General features: G+C 40.9%; 1 protein-coding gene across 6 annotated transcripts in view; it reads right to left on the bottom strand.

Annotated features, from left to right (window-relative positions):
* The window catches only part of NCOA7 (nuclear receptor coactivator 7), a 154496-nt gene that overhangs the window by 103851 nt on the left and 31587 nt on the right, over positions 1–19058 (bottom strand). The gene's annotated exons all lie outside the window — the stretch shown is intronic.

Raw genomic sequence — 19058 nt, forward strand, 5'->3', positions numbered from 1 at the left:
AAAAAAAAAGGAGGCATCATGGAAAGATGTCTATACATAGTATTAAGTAAGAGAAAACATGATTACAAATGCATGGATATTTCTGAAGAGATGGGTATAATTCTGTTCTCCAAGTTGCAGAGGAGAGGGGGAGAAAAGAAGGTCAGAGGACTTAAAAAATCATGTGCGTTGCACTCTTATACCATTTGAATTTCTTACTGGTATCACTATTGTTTCGAATCATGAAAAAAGGGTGAGCCTCTGCAACTGGTAAAATCCGAGGTCTTTCTCACTTACTCCTTTGTTCCTCTATTCCCTATTTTTTGTTCCACCAAGAATAATGCTTCAGTGTGCAGTGACCTTGACCAGTGAGGACACCAAGCTTCTTGGTGGCACAGGATTACACACTCCTCCGAGGGACAGTGCAGTCACAGAGCAGCTGGCTTCAGGAAATGCCCCGCACACGGCTCAGCACTAATGATGCAGCCAGCAGGGGCCAGGGTTTGTGAGGCCTCAGTAGGTAATTTCTAATTCTGGTCTCGTTTGACCCTTCAGCTGTAACCAACACTACTAACCAGATGTTTTCCGGCCTTCTTGACACCTCCCCTCCTGGTGTGGAGGGGCCTCTTCATCTCTGTCCCCCTGTGTGTGTATTCAGGAGGAAGATCGCCGGCAACAGAGAGCAGGTGCCCATATGAACACTGATAAATGAGACCAGAGAGGTCAGAGGCTGAGACATGCAGGCCTGGTACCAGATTAAGGAGTTTAGAGTTTATGTCAAGGGCTATGAAAAGCCACCAGAAGATTTAACACAGGGAATGGGATGACCTGATGTATGTTTTATAAGCTTTTTTTCTAGCTCCTTTGTGAAGAATGGGTTGTTAAGGGCAAGAGTGGAAGTGAGGAGGCTAGTCAAAGGCTACAGCAGCAATCCAGAAGATAGGCAGTGGGAATTAGGAGATGAAGTGGACAGATTCAGATTATGTTCTAGAGGTGAAGTCCACTAGCTTTGCTGAAAGACAATGAAGGTGTTAGTTCATTAGTAGTGTTTGACTCTTTGCGATCACATGGACTGTAGCCCACCAGGCTCCTCTGTCCATGGGGATTCTTCAGGCAGGAGTACTGGAGAGGGTTGCCATTCCCTTCTCCAGGGGATCTTCCCGACCCAGGGATTGAACCCAGGCCTCCTGCATTGCAGACAGATTCTTTACCATCTGAGCACAGAAAAAAGGTTAAAATGGATTCCCAGATTTTTAGCTGAAACTAATGGGTGGTCTTACTTAGTAGCTGTGATGGAGAAGATCAAGAATAGATCAGCTTAGGGACTTGCCTCCTCACACTCTTCTCAGAAGACCCACTGCCCATGGCTTCCATTTTCATCCCCCAAATGCTAACTCTCAGCTTTATACCTCCAGCTCAGAATTCTGCTCCGAGCTTCTTCTCTGTGGATGCCATCACCTACTCTGTAACTCTATGCACTCTTCCTATAGTACAGCAAACTCAAGTTGAGCAAAACTGAACCTGACAGCTTGTCTCCCCAGATCCTGGTTTCCTGGAGGTATTTCCTATCTTACTGGAGGTACCACTATTCACTAAGTTGTTCACATGGAACACTGGACCCTGGATCCTGCTCCATTTCAATCTCCACATCCCACTATTGCTATTTCCTACTGATTGTACCTTCCGTCTTTATACAAGCTCTCCCTCCATCAAGAATGAATCCCATCGCTCTTTGGCTACCTCATCTCTCTCATCCCTCAAGAGACCAAACGTCACTTCCTCAAGAAAGCCTTCCCTAATGCTCAGATTTGGTTAGGTCTCCGCACCACAGACTCTATGCTGCCATCTGCTTTTACTTTGCAGCACTCAGCAATAGTGTAATTGAGTGATGATGACTGCAATTAGTTGTTTAATAGCTGATTCCTCCAAAAGAATGTGAGATGAGGGACAATGTCTTAACTACCACTGTAGACTCAGGGCTTTCTTTGCATGGTATCCAGGATACACAACAGAATCAAAATATACATATGTGCAATGAATGAATGGAAATTCCCTAACTAATCACTAACTGACCCTGGTTAAATAACAGCCTTTCAAGACTCAGGAACTCATCTCTACCAAAAAATTAGCTTAAGTAGTTTCTGAGGTGTTTTGGGGCCCTAAATGCCTATAAAAAAATTAAAAAAAACAACAAAGCAAATAACAAATTTAAATCATATTGAGGGACTTCCCTGGTGGTCCAGGGGTTAAGAATCTACCTGCCAATGCAGGGGACATGGGTTCGATCCCTGGTCCAAAAAGATTCCACATGCTGCAAGGCAATTAAGCCCGTGTGCCACACTGCTGAAGCCCGCATGCCTATAGCCCATGCTCCACAACGAGAAGCCACCTCGGTGAGAAGCCTGCAAACCGCAAGCAGCCACTGCTCACTGCAGCAAGAGAAAAAGCGATGCACAGCAACAAGGACCTAGAACAGCCTAAATAAATAAGTAAATAAAATTTTAAAAAATCACATGGAGATTGATTACTCAGAAAACCAAAACACCTTCATTATATATTTTTTGAAGTTTCTTAGAATTTCCTTCCAGTTGCAGAGGACTGTCCTATGTCCACACATATTTAATAAGTATTATTTGTATTTTTAAGTCACTTCAGTTACATCTAGTGATTTCAGACACAGAGCTATGTGTTTTCTGAGAGCTTTTTTCCACGGTTAAAGCCAAATAGTTTTTGCTTATTAAAAAACAAAAGCCGCCTACACGTTCCTTTTAATACTCTACTATGTATCAAAGTATATCTTAGTTTTAAAGATTCTTTATGGTTTCTTGATAATCTGCTTACCAAATATATTTGTATGCATTATGATTTTTAAAAAACAATGAAAACATCACAGCTTAATTCGCCAGTCTTTTTTTCTTTTAAGGGCCATTATTATTTCTCAGAGGAAGCAACTTTGTGGAATCAAAAAAAAAGGAAGGAAGAAAGAGAGGGAAAGAGGCCTTACTGAAGGCCTAACTTTATAATTTCTCTACAAGGACTGAGGAGCAGAACTGAATTTTGGAGGAGTTAAGGAAGATGTGGGGAGTTGTCTTGGGCTTCTCTGATGGCTCAGGTGGTAAAGAATCTGCCTGCAATGCAGGAGACCCAGGTTCAATCCCAATCCCTGGGTCAGGAAGATCCCCTGGAGAAGGGAATGGCAACCCACTCCAGTACTCTTACCTGGAGAATCTCATGAACAGAGGAGCCTGGCAGGCTACAGTCCATGGGGTCGGAAAGAGTCGGACACGATGGAGCGACTACCACTTCCACTTTTTACTTTTGTAAAAAAGTTTCACAAAAGTGGAGTTGCCTTTAAGTTGCACCTGCTAAACAGGCAGACTCCTTTTATCAGGACTGCAGGTTTATTCGGGTGGCACGGGGGCATGCTGATGGCAGCGGCATGGGGGAGGGTACTGAAGCCCCCACTAGCAGCTCCTGCCTCCACCCTCACACAAAAGACCTGCCCCCCTTATTCCTTTCAAACGGTTTAGCTGTCTGCCTACACAACAAAATTTTTTATGTGTCTGCATGTGATCACACTTGTCTTTCCTGGTTTCTGCTTTCTGCTTAATTTATCACTTTTTCCACAATGAGGTCAAACTATGAGACTCACTTAAATCTACGACCTCAAATTATTAACAAGTCACTGGATTTCTAGGACCAACCAATTCACTCTATAGTAACAAAGATGGGAGCAAAATTTTATCTTAAAAAAATTAATTTGCTACATTAATTTCTAGAAGTTGGAAAATCATTTATATGAGATGTGAGAAAGAACGGTATTCAGTGGCTCCAGACAGAAGCAAAACTAGTAAGAGAATTTTGGTGGGCAGAACATGCGGCAGGGCGGGGAGTGAGGAGCAGGCTCAGAGACTGTGCCACGTGGGCAACACAGGGTGATGCCGTCACACTGGTGTAAGGCCTGGACCAGCCTGACTATGGGAAAACAGCAGAAGCTGCTGAGATCCTAACTGTCCTTCAGGAGTCCTGCCAAAGAACTTCCCACTCGTAGCAGCACTTTCCCAGCAGATAAACTTAGTGCATTGTTTCACTATCACTGGTTGTGAATTTTGAGCAGTCCATCAGCCACAGCTGATTTTAGAAACTCAACTTCTAGTCAGAAAGGGAACAACAATACCATATGATAGCACCACTTACATGTGGAATCTAAAATACGACACAAATGAACATATCTAAGAAACAGAAACAGATTCGCAGAGGACAGACTTGTGGTTGCCCAGAGGGTACAGGGTAGGAGGAAGGATTGGGAGTTTGGAATTAGCAGATGCAAACTAGTATATACAGAATGGAGAAGCAACAAGGTCCTACTGTACAGCACAGGGAGCTATATTCAATATCGTGTAATAAACCATAATGGGAAAAAACTTATGAAAAAGAATAGATATGTGTATAATTGAGTCACTTTGCTGAACAGTAGAAATTAGCACCACACTGTAAACCAACTATGCACCAATAAAATTTTAAATATTAAAAAAATTAAAAACTCAACTTGTGAGCAGCTTTGGTACACTAGACCCTCATGGTCCATAAATGAAGCCTCTTAACTGATCAATGATAAAGGGGACTTGTTAAAACCAATGGTTTGTGGGCTTATTCTTCCTCCTCAGAAGGCAAACCTCAATCCTTCATTAGCATTACCAATAAATTAGTGAATGATTTCTTATCTAGCAAGTGATAAATTAATTCAGTGCTTGCTTTACTGACTGCTATAATAGTTAAAAGACAAAGAGTAAAGCACCTGGAAGCAACCAAAAATTGACCAGGCTGGGTTAGTTAGGACAAAGTGGCAGAGATCCTCCTAACATGTGTCAAAACCAGGAGGAACTTGTCCAGACACATGGTCAAGGGACTGATCTACAATGGGAAAAATCCTGAAACAATTCTCGAGTGACTTGGAAGTTCTGGGGAGGAATATTGTGAATTTGGATCTTCAGCAACGTTTTCTCCTTACCTTTCAGCTGAAGATTGTGACTGTAACTCAAAAGGAAGATACTGAAGTATACAGTTAGCTACTGACACAGCTAATCTAAGGAACTCTGTCTCAGTGTCCCAGTCACATGCAATCCTGGGCACATTCACGTGACCACGCATCTGCACGGGGTTTCCTCCTTCACTCCCTCCTTGTGGTATCTGAAGACAGCCCCACGCCACCTCTTTGAGGATGATACCCTGGCTCTTCTGAGCAGTCACTTCTGCCTCACGCTCAGAGCACGTGACAGTCACATCGCTTCCAGTATTATTCCAATGTTACTACTTTACAAGTATCCTGTTATTACACTAGATTGTGCATTCCTACAAATGTCTGCTGAGGGCAGATGAGTATGACTTCAAGGCCAGAGTCTAAAAAGGAAATGGCTCAAGAGGCATATGCTCTTTCAAAACAAATTCTGCCAACTCTTCCACGGATGAGCCTGTTGAAGAAGCAAAGCAGAAAGCATATCCAGAAACAAATGCTTCCTGATGAACCCACGGTTTCAATGGACATAAATAAAGGATGCAGAAAGGCATATAATGAAACTCAAACAAAAGCAAAAAGCAAATGACAGAAACCCACAGGAACAACGATGGACAGCTGAAGATCAGAGTTAACAAAAGTTTGTAAACAATGCAAAGGAAAAAGTAACAGGAAAATTTCAGGGATGTTGAGAGGATGAAGAGACAAGAAGTAATAAACCCACTGCCTATGGCACCCTGAATAGAGTTACAAGAGAGAGAAAGTAGATCTAGTTCAATCCTAATCTGCAGCTCTATCAAACAGTCTAAGTATAAAACTAAAAAGCATAGAGCACCCATGGTTAAGGAAAAAGAGAAACCCAGGATGAAGTCTCTAGCCCTATAAACAGTAACTCCTTGAGCAGTAAAACTATTACTAGTAATCACCGAAGAATCATGGAGAACGATTAGAAGAAAAAAAAGATCCTGGTTTAAAAAAAGGAACAAAACAGATTCTAGAAATGACACGCTCAAAGAAGCTTGATACCAACTCCCAGAAAAATAAACTGACAGATATTAGACAAATCATTTGGGATTACTTGAAGATAAATTATTGGCTGCTGGGAGACACCATGGGTATGCTAAAATGAATGAATATGAACTAAAATAATTCTCTCTTTAATAGGCTGCTAGATTTGGCATACTGTCACAGGAGGCAGTGTAACAAGTTTTCACTTAGGCTCTTGAAAATGTCTGTGGCTAGCTTCTTATTAATGAAAGTAGGATGGAAAGAGCTGAGTGAGAGATTTTGGTTAAGTGAACAGAGAAAATTGAGTCACAGCAAGTTGAAAGACTTAAAGATAATTATTTAACTACTAATAGTACAAATATCGGAGAAGGCACTGGTGACCCACTCCAGTACTCTGGCCTGGAAACTCCCATGGATGGAGGAGCCTGGTAGGCTGCAGTCCATGGGATCGCTAAGAGTCGAACACGACTGAGCGACTTCACTTTTCACTTTCATGCATTGGAGAAGGAAATGGCAACCCACTCCAGTGTTCTTGCCTGGAGAATTCCAGGGACGGCGGAGCCTGGTGGGCTGCCGTCTATGGGGTCACACGGAGTCGGACACAACTGACGTGACTTAGTAGCAGCAGCAGCAGTACAAATATGCCATAATGCATACAGCTCTTCAATTCAGCATTTTTACCAACTATGTGGATAAGGACATAGCAAGCCTGTTGTTCAGCCTGTATAATTTGACCCAAGCTAGAATAGACAGCAGATATGTTTGATGTTAAAAATCAGGCTTCAAATTTTCTGTAAAACTGGAATAATGGATGGAAAAATAGATAAAATTAAAATTCTAATTAACAAGGAAAACACTCTTTTCCCTTAGTGTGAATGACTGTCAATAAACTAATGAAGTATACCGCTGTATTAACCAAAGTATAACAACTAATATTTCTCTAAATACATTAATCAAAACCATACCAAGATAGTGAAGAATCTGAAAACTATTTTAAGTGAGGATACTTAGAAACTTAGGATAGCCAGCCTGAAAAAGAGAGGGTTCAGAGAGAATACGACGTTATCTTCAAATACATACAATAATAATATATGAAAGAGGGATTTATTTTGTGTGGATCCTAAGTAACTGGCAAAGAGTAAAATAAGTTAAAGTTAGCAGGAGGAAAGAAATTATAAAAATCAGAGCAGAAATAAATGAAAAAGAAATGAAGGAGACGATAGCAAAAGTCAATAAAATAAAAGCTGGTTCTTTGAGAAGATAAAATTGACAAGCCCTTAGCCATACTCATCAAAAAAAACAAAAGAGAGGGAGGACTCAAATCAATAAAATGAGAAATGAAAAAGAAGTTACAACAGACAATGCCGAAATACAAAGCATCATAAGAAACTACTATGAGCAACTATATGCCATAAAATGGACAGCCTCGAAGAAATGGACAAATTCTCAGAAAACTATATCCTTCCAAAATGGAACCAAAAAAAGACAGAAAATACGAACAGACTAATCACAGGCACAGAATTTGAAGTTGTGATTTAAAAAAAAATATTTCAACAAACAAAAGCCCAGGGCTAGATGACCTCACAGGTGAATTCTACCAAAAGTTTAGAGAAGAGTTACCGCCCATCCTGCTCAAACTCTTCCAGAAAATTTCAGAGGAAGGAAAACCCTTGAACTCATTCTATGAGGCCACCATCACCCTGACATCAAAACCAGACAAAAATGCCACCAAAGAAAGAAAATTACAGGCCAATGTCACTGATGAACATAGATGCAAAAATCCTCAACAAAATACTAGCAAACAGAATCCAACAACACATTAAAAGGGTCATACACCATGATCAAGTGGGCTTTACCCCAGGGAAGCAAGGATTCTTCAATATATGCAAATCAATAAATGTGATATACCATATTAACAAACTTAAAGACAAAAACCATAACAGACGCAGAGGAAGATTTCAACAAAATTCAACACACATTTATGATATAAAAAAAAAGTCTCCAGAAAGTAGGCATAGAAGGAACCTACCTCAACATAATAAAGCCCACATATGACAACCCAGGTCAGGAAGACCCCCTGGAGAAGGAAACGGTAACCCCCTTGAGTATTCTTGCCTGGGAAATCCCATGGATGGAGGAGCCTGGTGGGCTAAAGTTCCCGGGGTAGCAAAGAGTCAGACATGACTGAGAATCTGAGTGAGCGCTCAGTCTTACCTGGCCTTCCCAGGTGGCTCAGCGGTAGAATCCACCTACCAGTGCTGGAGACATGGGTTTGATCCCTGGGTCGGAAAGATCCCCTGGAGGAGGAAAATGGCAACCCACTCCAGCATTCTTGCCTAGGAAATCCCGCAGGCTGTGGTCCATGGGGTCGCGAAGAGTCGGACACAACTGAGCACATGCACACACATGACAAACCCACAGCAAATATTCATCTCAATGGTGAAAAACTGAAAGCATTTCCTCTAAGATCTGAAAGGAAATAAATTTTAACTAAAAATTTAAAAGCAACTGTTGACTAATAAGAGCTTTTTAAACAAGAAACATCCTTAGGAGTCCCTGGGACATGCCGCTGACTAGGAAAGCTCAAATCCAGGCTGGAAAAGGCCAGTTTGTTGGGTGGAATGGAGTTTCCAGCCATGGGGTGGTAGCCCAGATGACCTCTGTATTTCAACTCAAAGATTTTATGTTTCTGGTGCCTGTGTTATAAGAGGAGGAATGGAGGAAGAAAATGAGACATCAAGACAACATAAACCTGACACTTATACTCTTTCTAATCTCGCAATCACTTCTTTCAAGTCTCCAGGACATTGCCAAGTTACTATATAACCTGGTGCTTCTGCATCTCAAAACTGCTCAGAGAGGACTGAAGATTCTCATATGATGTGCCTATAAAATTCAGTTGTTATGAAATTGTGCACTAAAAGAAAGTCATGGAGGGGCTTCCCTGGTGGTTCAGAGGTAAAGAATGGCCTGGCGATGCAGGAGACATGGGTTCTATTCCTGGTCCAGGAGGATCCCACATGCCTGGAGCAACTAAGCCTATGGGCCAAAACTGTTCAGCCTGTGCTCTAGGTCCCCCGAGCCACAACTACTGTGTCCACCATACCCCAACTATTGAAGCCTAATTGCCTGGAGCTCCAGGCTCGGCAGCAAGAGAAGCCACAGAAATGAAAAGCCTGTGCGTGGAAACTAGAGAGAAGCTGTGTACCAAGGAAGAATGAAACTAAATAAATAAATAAACGAATAAAATTATTTTTAAAAAAAGCAAGCCATGGAGACACTCATTAGATTTCTGAATGCAGGAAAATAAATTTACCGGCTATTATCCGAGTTGTGCCCATCTTTGCAGGCGATGTTCTCTTGGTATCTCTAATTTTCCTGAAGAGACCTCTAGTCTTTCTCATTCTATTGTTTTTCTCTGTTTCTTTGCATTGTTCATTTAAGGATTTCTTATCTCTCCTTCCTGTTCTCTGGAACTCTGCATTCAGTTGGGTATATCTTTCCCTTTCTCTTTTGCCTTTTGCTTCTCTTCTCTTTTTTATTTTTTACCTATTTGTAAGTCCTCCTCAGACAACCACTTTGCCTTCTTGCATTTCCTTTTCTTGGGGATAATTTTGGTCACCACCTTGTGTACAATGTTATGAACCTCCATCCACAGTTCTTCAGGTACTTGTCTACCAAAACTAATCCCCTGAATCTGACAGAAGCAGAAGAGATTAAGAAGCAGAGGCAAGAATACACATATCTAACAACAAAGTTAGTGGACGTGATGGAAATCCAGCTGACTTATTTCAAATCCTAAAAGATGATGCTGTTAAAGTGCTGCACTCAACATGCCAGCAAATTTGGAGAACTCAGCAGTGGCCACAGGATTGGAAAAGGTCAGTTTTCATTCCAATCTCAAAGAAAGGCAACGCCAAATAATGTTCAAACTACTGTTTGAACTCACTGCACTCATTTCACATGTTAGCAAGATTACGTTCAAAATCCTTCAAGCTAGGCCTCAGCAGTACGTGAACCAAGAACTTCCAGATGTACAAACTGGGTTTAGAAAAGGCAGAGGAATCAAAGATTAAATTGGCAACATCTGAGGGATCACAGAAAAAGCAAGGGAATTCCAGAAAAAATCTACTCCTGCTTCATGGACTATGCTAAAGCCTTTGACTGTGTGGATCACAACAAACAATGGAAAATTCTTAAAGAGATAAGAATATCAGACCACCTTACCTGTCTCCTGAGAAGCCTATACGCAGGATAAGAAGCAACAGTTAGAACTGGACATGGAACAATGAATTGGTTCAAAATTGGGAAAGGAGTATGTCAAGACTGTATACTATCACCCTGATTATCTAATTTACATGCAGAGCACAACATGAGAAATGCTGGGCTTAATGAAACACAAGATGGAATTCAGATTGCAGGGAGAAATATCAATAACCTCAGATATGCAGATGACACCACCCTTATGGCAGAAAGTGAAGAGGAACTAAAGAGCCTCTTGATGAGGGTGAAAGAGGAGAGTAAAAAACCTGGCTTAAAACTTAACATTCAAAAAACTAAGATCATGGCATCCATTCCCATCACTTCATGACAAGTGAAGATGTCATGCGGGAAAGGAAACAGTGACAAATTTTATTTTCTTGGACTCCAAAATCTCTGTGGATGGCCATGTATTTAAAAGACATTTGCTCCTTGGAAGAAAAGCTATGACAAATCTAGGCAGTGTATTAAAAATCAGAGACATTACATTGCCAACAAAGATCTGTTTAGACAAAGCTATGGTTTTTCCAGTAGTCATGTATGCATGTTAAGAGTTGGACTATAAGGGAGGCTGAGCACCAAGAAATTGATGCTTTTGAACTGTGGTGCTGGAGAAGACTCTTGAGGACTCTTGAAGACTCTTGAGATCCCTTGGACAGCAAGAAGATCAAACCAGTCAATCCTACACAAAATCAACCCTGAATATTCATTCTAAGGACTCATGCTAAAGCTGAAGCTCCAATACTTTGGCCACCTGATGCAAAGAGCTGACTCACCGGAAAAGACCCTGATGCTGAGAAGGAATGAGGGCAGGAGGAAAAGGGAACAACAGAGGAGGAGATGGTTGGATGGCATCACTGACTCAATGGACATGAGTTTGAGCAAGCTCCGGGAGACAGTGAAGGACAGGAAAGCCTGGCTGCAGTCCAGGGGGTTGCAAAGAGTTGAACATGACTGAGTGACAGAACAACAGCAACAACAAATGAAGTCTGCTTTTGATTAGGTGAAAGAACTAGTCAGATAATATGGAAACCAAAGTCAAAGTAGAGAAAGATTTTCCTATGTGTTAAAAATAAACAGGAAGAAGGTAAAGATTATATAGATTAGGTTTATAACTCAACCAGCTTTATAATTTTAAGTTTTCAATGACCTGTTAAGACAGTGCAAACTGCACTTAAAGGTAAATATGTGTGTTTATAACTAATTCTTTTATTTTAAAAATTCATATACTTTCAGAAAAATTATGTCTTAATATACCTAATGTGTACATATTGCTCACTTTCACATTTAAAACACATCTACTCTTAAAAAAGAAAAATATCTTGAAATCCTGATTATAGAAGCTCAGAGTTATGGTTAAAAGAAATTAAATTTCTCTTGTTATTGAGAGAAAGCAGTTGATTTAGCAAAGTAAAAGGAAATACCTCCCACTTAAAAAAAATGAGGGAGCCATTGAAATGGAGATGGCTCACTCCCCAATGACCTCACCAGCATCTGCTTCAATTACCTTCTGAAAATGAAATAACCAAATTACTGTTCAGCTTTCTGCTGTGTTAACAAAATTAACCTGAAATATCAAAATTCACCTGCTTCAAATTATACATTACACAACTTCTAAACCAAAACCTCTTCAAATGGTGAAGAACACACAGCAAGGTTGTCATAATCAACAGTAACATTCTCACATGCACTGGAAAAATTAATGGAAAGATTAAGAACTTAGCTCAAAGCATCTATAACAGGAATTGGATTCAAATCATGCCACCTATTTAAAAGCAGGATCAATCCATTTTGAATCTAGTCCTCTTTATACAACAGATGTGCTCTTGGACATGTATGTATTAACTGTGTTTAAATGCCATAGAGTGATTTAGAAATAGAATTAGGGTTCATGGTTGTTTTTTTTTCCCTAAGTATAGAAAAGAATATTTTAAGCATGAATAACTGGCTTCTAATTAACTGTTTCCTACATTCCCAGGTTCATATTTTGGCTATCTAGTTTGTCAAGTATTCCGTAAGTACATCGATAAATACTACTTTTAAATTTTGATCCACAGCCTGGCTTTCTGGTTCCTCTATAGGCGCATCACACTCTCAGTTCATACCTAAAGAAACCTTGTCTCAAAACTAGAAAGCTACATTTCTCATTTCAGTACATGATATACCCACCTCAGTCACCTTTACATGGTTCAAGTGAAATCAACCGCACAGTTCTAGTAACAGAACCACTAAGAAAAGCCCTCTTTCATGCTTGCCAACAACCTTCTGCCTCAGCAGATGCTAGACCATGTCTTGCTTTGGGAAGAGATCCAGGAGGTTCCTCAATTCAACTAGCATCTTCCTTTCTCATCCCTGGGACACTCTGATTCAGGCTCCGTGGTGCTGACTCATCTGTCTGCTTTATTTGGTGCTGAGTCACATTTGCAAACCATAGGCCACCCTACGTCTTGCTCTGCTCGGTCTCTTTAAATCTGGCCCATTATCCTTTTCAATACTGTTTTCATTTACATGTGAGAAGCAAAAAGCTAAAAGAAGTCGGCAGGCCCAGCGCATGCTCACTGGTGTAACACAAACATGGGTACAGAAAAAAAAAGGGACATTAACCATTTTGCTTATGCAAACTTTATTTTAAACGGTACATGAAGGAAGAGGGAAGTAAAAATGCATGAACAAGGGCTTTCCTGGTGGCTCAGTGGTAAAGAATCTGCCTGCTAATGCAGGAGACAAGGGTTTGATCCCTGATCCGGGAAGATCCCACATGCTGCAAAGCAACTAAGCCCATGCGCCACAACTACGGAGTCTGTGCTCTGGAGCCCAGGAGCCACAACTGTGAAGCTCAGGTGCTGAAACGACTGAAGCCCATGTGCCCTAGAGCCCAAGGTCTGCAACAAGGGAAGCCACTGCAACTGGAGAGAAGCCTCTGCTCACTACAACTAGAGAAAGCCCACCCAGCAATGAAGACCCAGCACAGCCAAAAGAGAAATAAAGTAATTAATTTTAAAAGCTTTTGAAAAAAATGTATGAACACGGACATGTCCTGTGGCAAAAGCACCAGGTCACTGCCTCTACAACAAAAGCAACCAAGCTGGGGGACTTTCACCTGTTAGGGCTGCCAGCTCTGAATCAAGAGAAGAAATCATAGGGGAATCCTTGATATATGCCCCAAAGATAGAGAACGTTCAGGAGACTGCTGACTTTTTCATTGTTATGTAGGCACTTGCAAAGTTTCCTTGAAAGCACAGAGATTTCCTAGCTTGTTCCAAAGTTCCTAGTAATTCCTTTACAGTAGAAAGCAGAAAATATCAGTTTTAATTATTGTATCATTTAGATCAGTGAGTCCTACTTATCTTTATATAGGTAACTGATAAGGTTCTATAAAATTCAATTCAACATAGTTTAATGAAGAATACAACATAATAATTAAGAACATAGTCTGTGAGGTCAAGCATACCAGGGCTGAGTCCCAGATCTGCTATTTCATCGTTACGTGACCCTGGGTCAATTACATAACATCTGTGATAGAGTTTAGCATCTCTGTCTGTAATTAGGATAGTAACAGGGCAATTATGAGACTAGATGAGTATACAAATAAGTCCCTGTTCCATAGTACATGTTGGTCATCATTCACAGTGAATGACTGTTAGGAGTAGGACATGAACCTACACCCTGCGAGGAATATAAAAATGAACAAGAACTGACAATAAATAACACAAGCAAATAAGGCAGAGAAGATGACAGTACTACTGGGTGTATCCAAAGATGAACTGTGTTCAGTGCTCCAAGAGAAGGGATTAGAAAATCTAGCAATGCCTTGGGTCAAGTGGCAAGGGAGGGCACATCTAGTTATGTGTGTGGGTGGTGGTGAAGGATTAGATGAAACAGGAAAGGCCTCAAGGAGATAATTAAAGATGGGGATGCCAGAGTGACAGGTTTGACGTCACTGTAAATTAATAGTGGATCGTAAAGAGCAATTCTTTGCATAATGAAAGCAGAGGCCTGAGGAGGCAGAGTAAGAAATGAACAGAAAATCAAAACAAGAGATTCAGACAAAAAGATAGGAATGAGCCATTTTGTTCAGAACCTCAAATTCAAGGGAAGACTGGGGATGGGGAAGTGACATATCTGAAGTGTGCCTCGGAGAGACTAACCTGGGAGGGTGTGTGGGAGGGTATGCAATCAGCATCTGACTTATGAGTTAGAGGGGGTGAAGACTGTATAAATTTTCAGATAGGAATCTGAGGGGGAAAGAAAGGAAAACTTCCACCAAAATCAATGACAGCTGGATTACAAGCATAAGTGATGAACTTCCTGAGCTGTGAGAACAAAGCATTTTTTAGTTCAGAGCTCAATTTTCTCTTGCGGAAGAATACTGTTGTACCAACAGCAATTTGTTGCTCTTCAGTCACTCAGTCATGTCCGACTCTTTGCGACCCCATGGACTGCAGCACGCCAGGCTTCCCTGTCCTTCACCAATTCCCAGACCAACAGCAAGGAAAGGTTTCAAATGCATGTGACAAAAGTCTCTGGAGCCAGTAGTGACAAGTTTAAGTCCAAACTCAGGAGTCAGTTCAGCTGAAGTCTTTCTTGACTGTCAGCAACAGCAGGCAAGGAGGGAGGCGGCTTAAATAATTTACTTTTCATGTGCTTTGGTCTTTATGTATCTTGGAGTCCTGTCTTAGGTCTTTCACTGAGAGTCATGACTAGAGCCTGGACAAGTTTCAAGGGATAGATAAACTCCCTGAAATGTACACAAAATTCATGCCTATATATTTATTCTTGTTCCTTCTCAGTCTTTCATTTATTCCTGTATTCCTTTCTTAGGCAGTATAAACTTATATTAAAATTCATTAGTGTTTATTTTTCAATGGAGCTTATTCCAAAGACTTCATGTATTTTAATTCAGTCAATCCTCTCAACAATCTTAAAAAATAGATAACTACTATTATTATTCTCATTTAAGAGAAAAGAAAACTATACAACCCCACAGCTAGTAGTCTTACAGAGAAGAAATAACCCACAGGAGGCCCCAAAGCAGAAGCTGCATAAGCTTAGTTTCATCAGGTAGTTTTGCTGAATTACAGTTTCCTTGGGTCTCACCCCAGGATCTGGGACAGCCCAGATCAGCAAGGGAATTTCAGGTTAAACAGGGACAAGCTTGTCACTTATCCGTAAAATTGGTTAGATCCATTACACTGCACTGTGGGAAGGCACATTTATATCATCACAAGCATTTTATGTTCAGCTCTCTTTGAAAGTGACAGTGAAAGTTGCTCAGTCATGTCTGACTCTTTGCGACCTCATGGAATAGACTATGGAGTTCTCCAGGCCAGAATACTGGAGTGGGTAGCCGTCCCTTCTCCAGGGGATCCTCCCAACCCAGGGATTGAACCCAGGTCTCCTGCATCGCAGGCAGATTATTTACCAGCTGAGGCACCAGGGAAGCCCAAATTGGTTAGAACCATTACAGTGCACTGTGGGAAAGCACATTTATATCATCACAAACATTTTATGTACCTGTCTTTGAACAATTTCTTAATGTGTGTTAGATCAAAGAAATTTGTTTTTCGGGGAAGAAAAATAACTTCACTGCCAGTATACCAACCACTGAAGAATTTTCTAAATCAATGAGTCATTGTTCAATATGGTACACGATAAAAAAAAAAAAACACTTTAAATTGAGATTCAATATAAACATCCTTATAAATATTTAAAACAAGATTTGCATGAAATAATATTTAGTCTGACTACATACAACACACACTGATTATTTTCTATTCAGTCTAGCTCAGTCCTGACTGATCTTTTCTATTCTATTCCATTAAAACAATGCTGGTTCCTATCCACTAAACTGATTTCACGATGCCCAATAGGTTGGTAACCTACAGCTTGCAAAGCAGTATTCTTCAATTAAATCAAGTCTGCCTGTTCTTTAAAAATGAAGTAAAAAGCACGAGTCTACTACTGGCTAAATGTTTATATGTCTTTTTTTTTAAATCTGTTAAAAAATAAAAAAAAGTTAATGATTTCCTGAAAGCATTAGCAGATCAAACTCGACCATGGCTGTTTTTCCCAGTAATGAATGACAAGCAATATGTAAATATTCCCTTAAGAGCCACTTGCTCTGAATTCAAATCAAGAAAGTAGGAAACGAGTCTTAAACAACATTACAGCTTACACAAGAGTTTAACTGGTAATTAGGAATATTTTCAAATAAGGCATATGCAGCTTTTTCACAGGAAATTATCTGAAAGGATTCTTAATTTTTTAAGGTTAGTAAAATTCTGAATACTGAAAAATGTAAGGTGATAAAAAATTAAGGCTCACAAACCACTTACATCCTACATTAAAGAAGCTGTTTTAAATGAATATCCTCAGTCTGTTGATTGGTCAAAAAATACTTAGCACTTCACTGACTCAATGTACATGAGTTTGAGCAAGCTCCAGGAGATGGTAAAGGACAGGGAAACCTGGCATGCTACAGTCCATGGGGTTGCAGAGTTGGACACGACTGAGCAACTGAACAACAACATATGTCAACCAGTATCTAAGAAGGCATAAGGAAGGAAGAATGAACTATTGCTGAGTCCCTTCCCTCCAGATGGCCCATCAAGGGGCAGAATGTAAACACATAAACACAAACAGGAGCTAAGAACATCACACACGGGAGTGTTCTTGTGTAGGGCTATGGATCACTACAGGCGTGTGTCCCCAACAGCCCTCTCGGATGGTTCTTAGAAGCTGAAATCAGATAAAGTTTCCAGTGAAGTCAAAGAAAATATCCTACTTCCAAATCTATAAACAACTTTTCCTACTTATCACAGTATGATGCTACAAATATGTTCCAATCCCTTCTCAGACAATGTAAAACTAAACACTTAATGCAATTTAAACTGAAACAATATGGAATGAAGAAAAACAACCAGAGATACAGATGAAGCAGACTGGGATACAGGGTCCAGACCATCCACTTACAGGCTCAGCGATTGGAGGCAAGTTATTTAACCTTGAAACTACTGCTTCACCATCTGCATTTCTCTATCTACTCATGCAATCATGGTAAAACTGAAGCGAGGGAATGCACCTGAAAGCACTTTATAAAGCACCACTGCTGCTGCTGCTAAGTCGCTTCAGTCGTGTCCGACTCTGTGCGACCCCATAGACGGCAGCCCATCAGGCTCCCCTGTCCCTGGGATCCTCCAAGCAAGAACACTGGAGTGGGTTGCCATTTCCTTCCCCAATGCATAATAAAGCACCACAATGCTATTATTATTAACTTTTATTAGAATCAGTAGGCATAGTAAAACTGAAAAGATATTAACCAAATATTCAGAAGGTTTAGAGTTAACACATACCAAGCACTTAAAATGGATCTGTTTGCTTTTCATACACCAGCTCAAGTAAAGCCTGCAATATGGTAATATCTGAATCTAGCAACTGGTAATAATGAGGTTTTCCCTCAAATCTGGGACATACTAAGGTTCTTCTCTAATGGCCCTTGCCAGCAGGAAAAAACAACCTAGAGACTGTTAATTAAAGGAAGGGCAAGAGTTCACATCACACCACTCCACCCATGTGGCACACGCATTCTTAGCCCAGCTGTACCACAGAGAGACGGCTCTTTCCTAGGGTTCAAAGAGTGCTTCTGTGGGGCTGGAGCAGGGAGCACCCCCTGGGTCCTCAGCAGTGCCTCAGATCAACCAGCCAGACCCACCCAGGTGACGCTCTCCACTGAATCTTAGACTCTGAACTTGACGAAGAAGGCAAGCTGAGATAGTCTGTCCAAATGTAGCTCTGCATTCATTCCTATTATGGGCAACTACTTTTTTTAGACAAGGTGCAATTCTAGGGTATAAACTGGATCACTGTAATGCACACACCTGACTTACACAGGTTGGGTATACAGACTGTATGTTTCATATTGCCTTGGTTGGTTAATACTCTGACATTAACTGTATTATGGATGGATAAAGTAGATCCCAGGTGGCGCGAGATTCCACCTGCCGATGCAGGAGACACAAGAGACATGGGTTCAATCCCTGGGTTTGGAAGATCCCCCAGAGGAGGGCATGGCAACCCACTTCAGTATTCTTCCCTGGATTAATCCCATGGACAGAGGAGCCAGGTGGGCTACAGTTCATGGGGTCACCAGAGTTGGACTTGACTGAGTGACTGAGCACACAGCACAAAGTAAATAACACATGGATTATGGGATGTCTGCAGTTTATAAACAAGTTGTTTTCAGAAAAGGTCACTTATAACGCAGATCTTTAGAATCCATGATGCATTTCTGCATATTAATTTACAGTGGCATAACTTAATGTTTAGCTGTCAGGACCACCCACAGAAATCTACTCAGCCCATAATGTGAGTGGCAGCAGGTCAGGTACCTGTGTTCTGTGGGTACCATTCTGCCGCCAAGTTGCCACACCACCCTGGGCAGCCCTGTTAAGTACAAAACTGGGCTCAAATGCTGCCTCCCCTGCCTGTTATGTAATCTCACTGAAGCTAGTCAAACCCTTTGAGTCCAAATTTCCACAGCAGTCAAATCATATTTGGGGATGAACCACATACACGAAGAGCACAAAAGGAACCTACACAAAAATCACTGAAAGGACACTAAATTCTGCAAGGGCCAAATAATGTCAAAATGAGTGTGAAAGAAGGGAGCCCTGTGGCATGATCGGAAAAAAAAAAACAAAATACAAAATACCTGCCTTCTAACCGTGAGAGGAAGAAAGAGGGAGCAGAGACCACAAGGAATAATGATGACCCTGGAGATAGTACAGAATGTATAATT

The sequence above is a fragment of the Moschus berezovskii genome, chromosome 10 (assembly GCF_049115385.1).
Source record: "Moschus berezovskii isolate FMDL1 chromosome 10, NW_MosBer_1.0, whole genome shotgun sequence".
Classification (NCBI taxonomy): Eukaryota; Metazoa; Chordata; class Mammalia; order Artiodactyla; family Moschidae; genus Moschus; species Moschus berezovskii.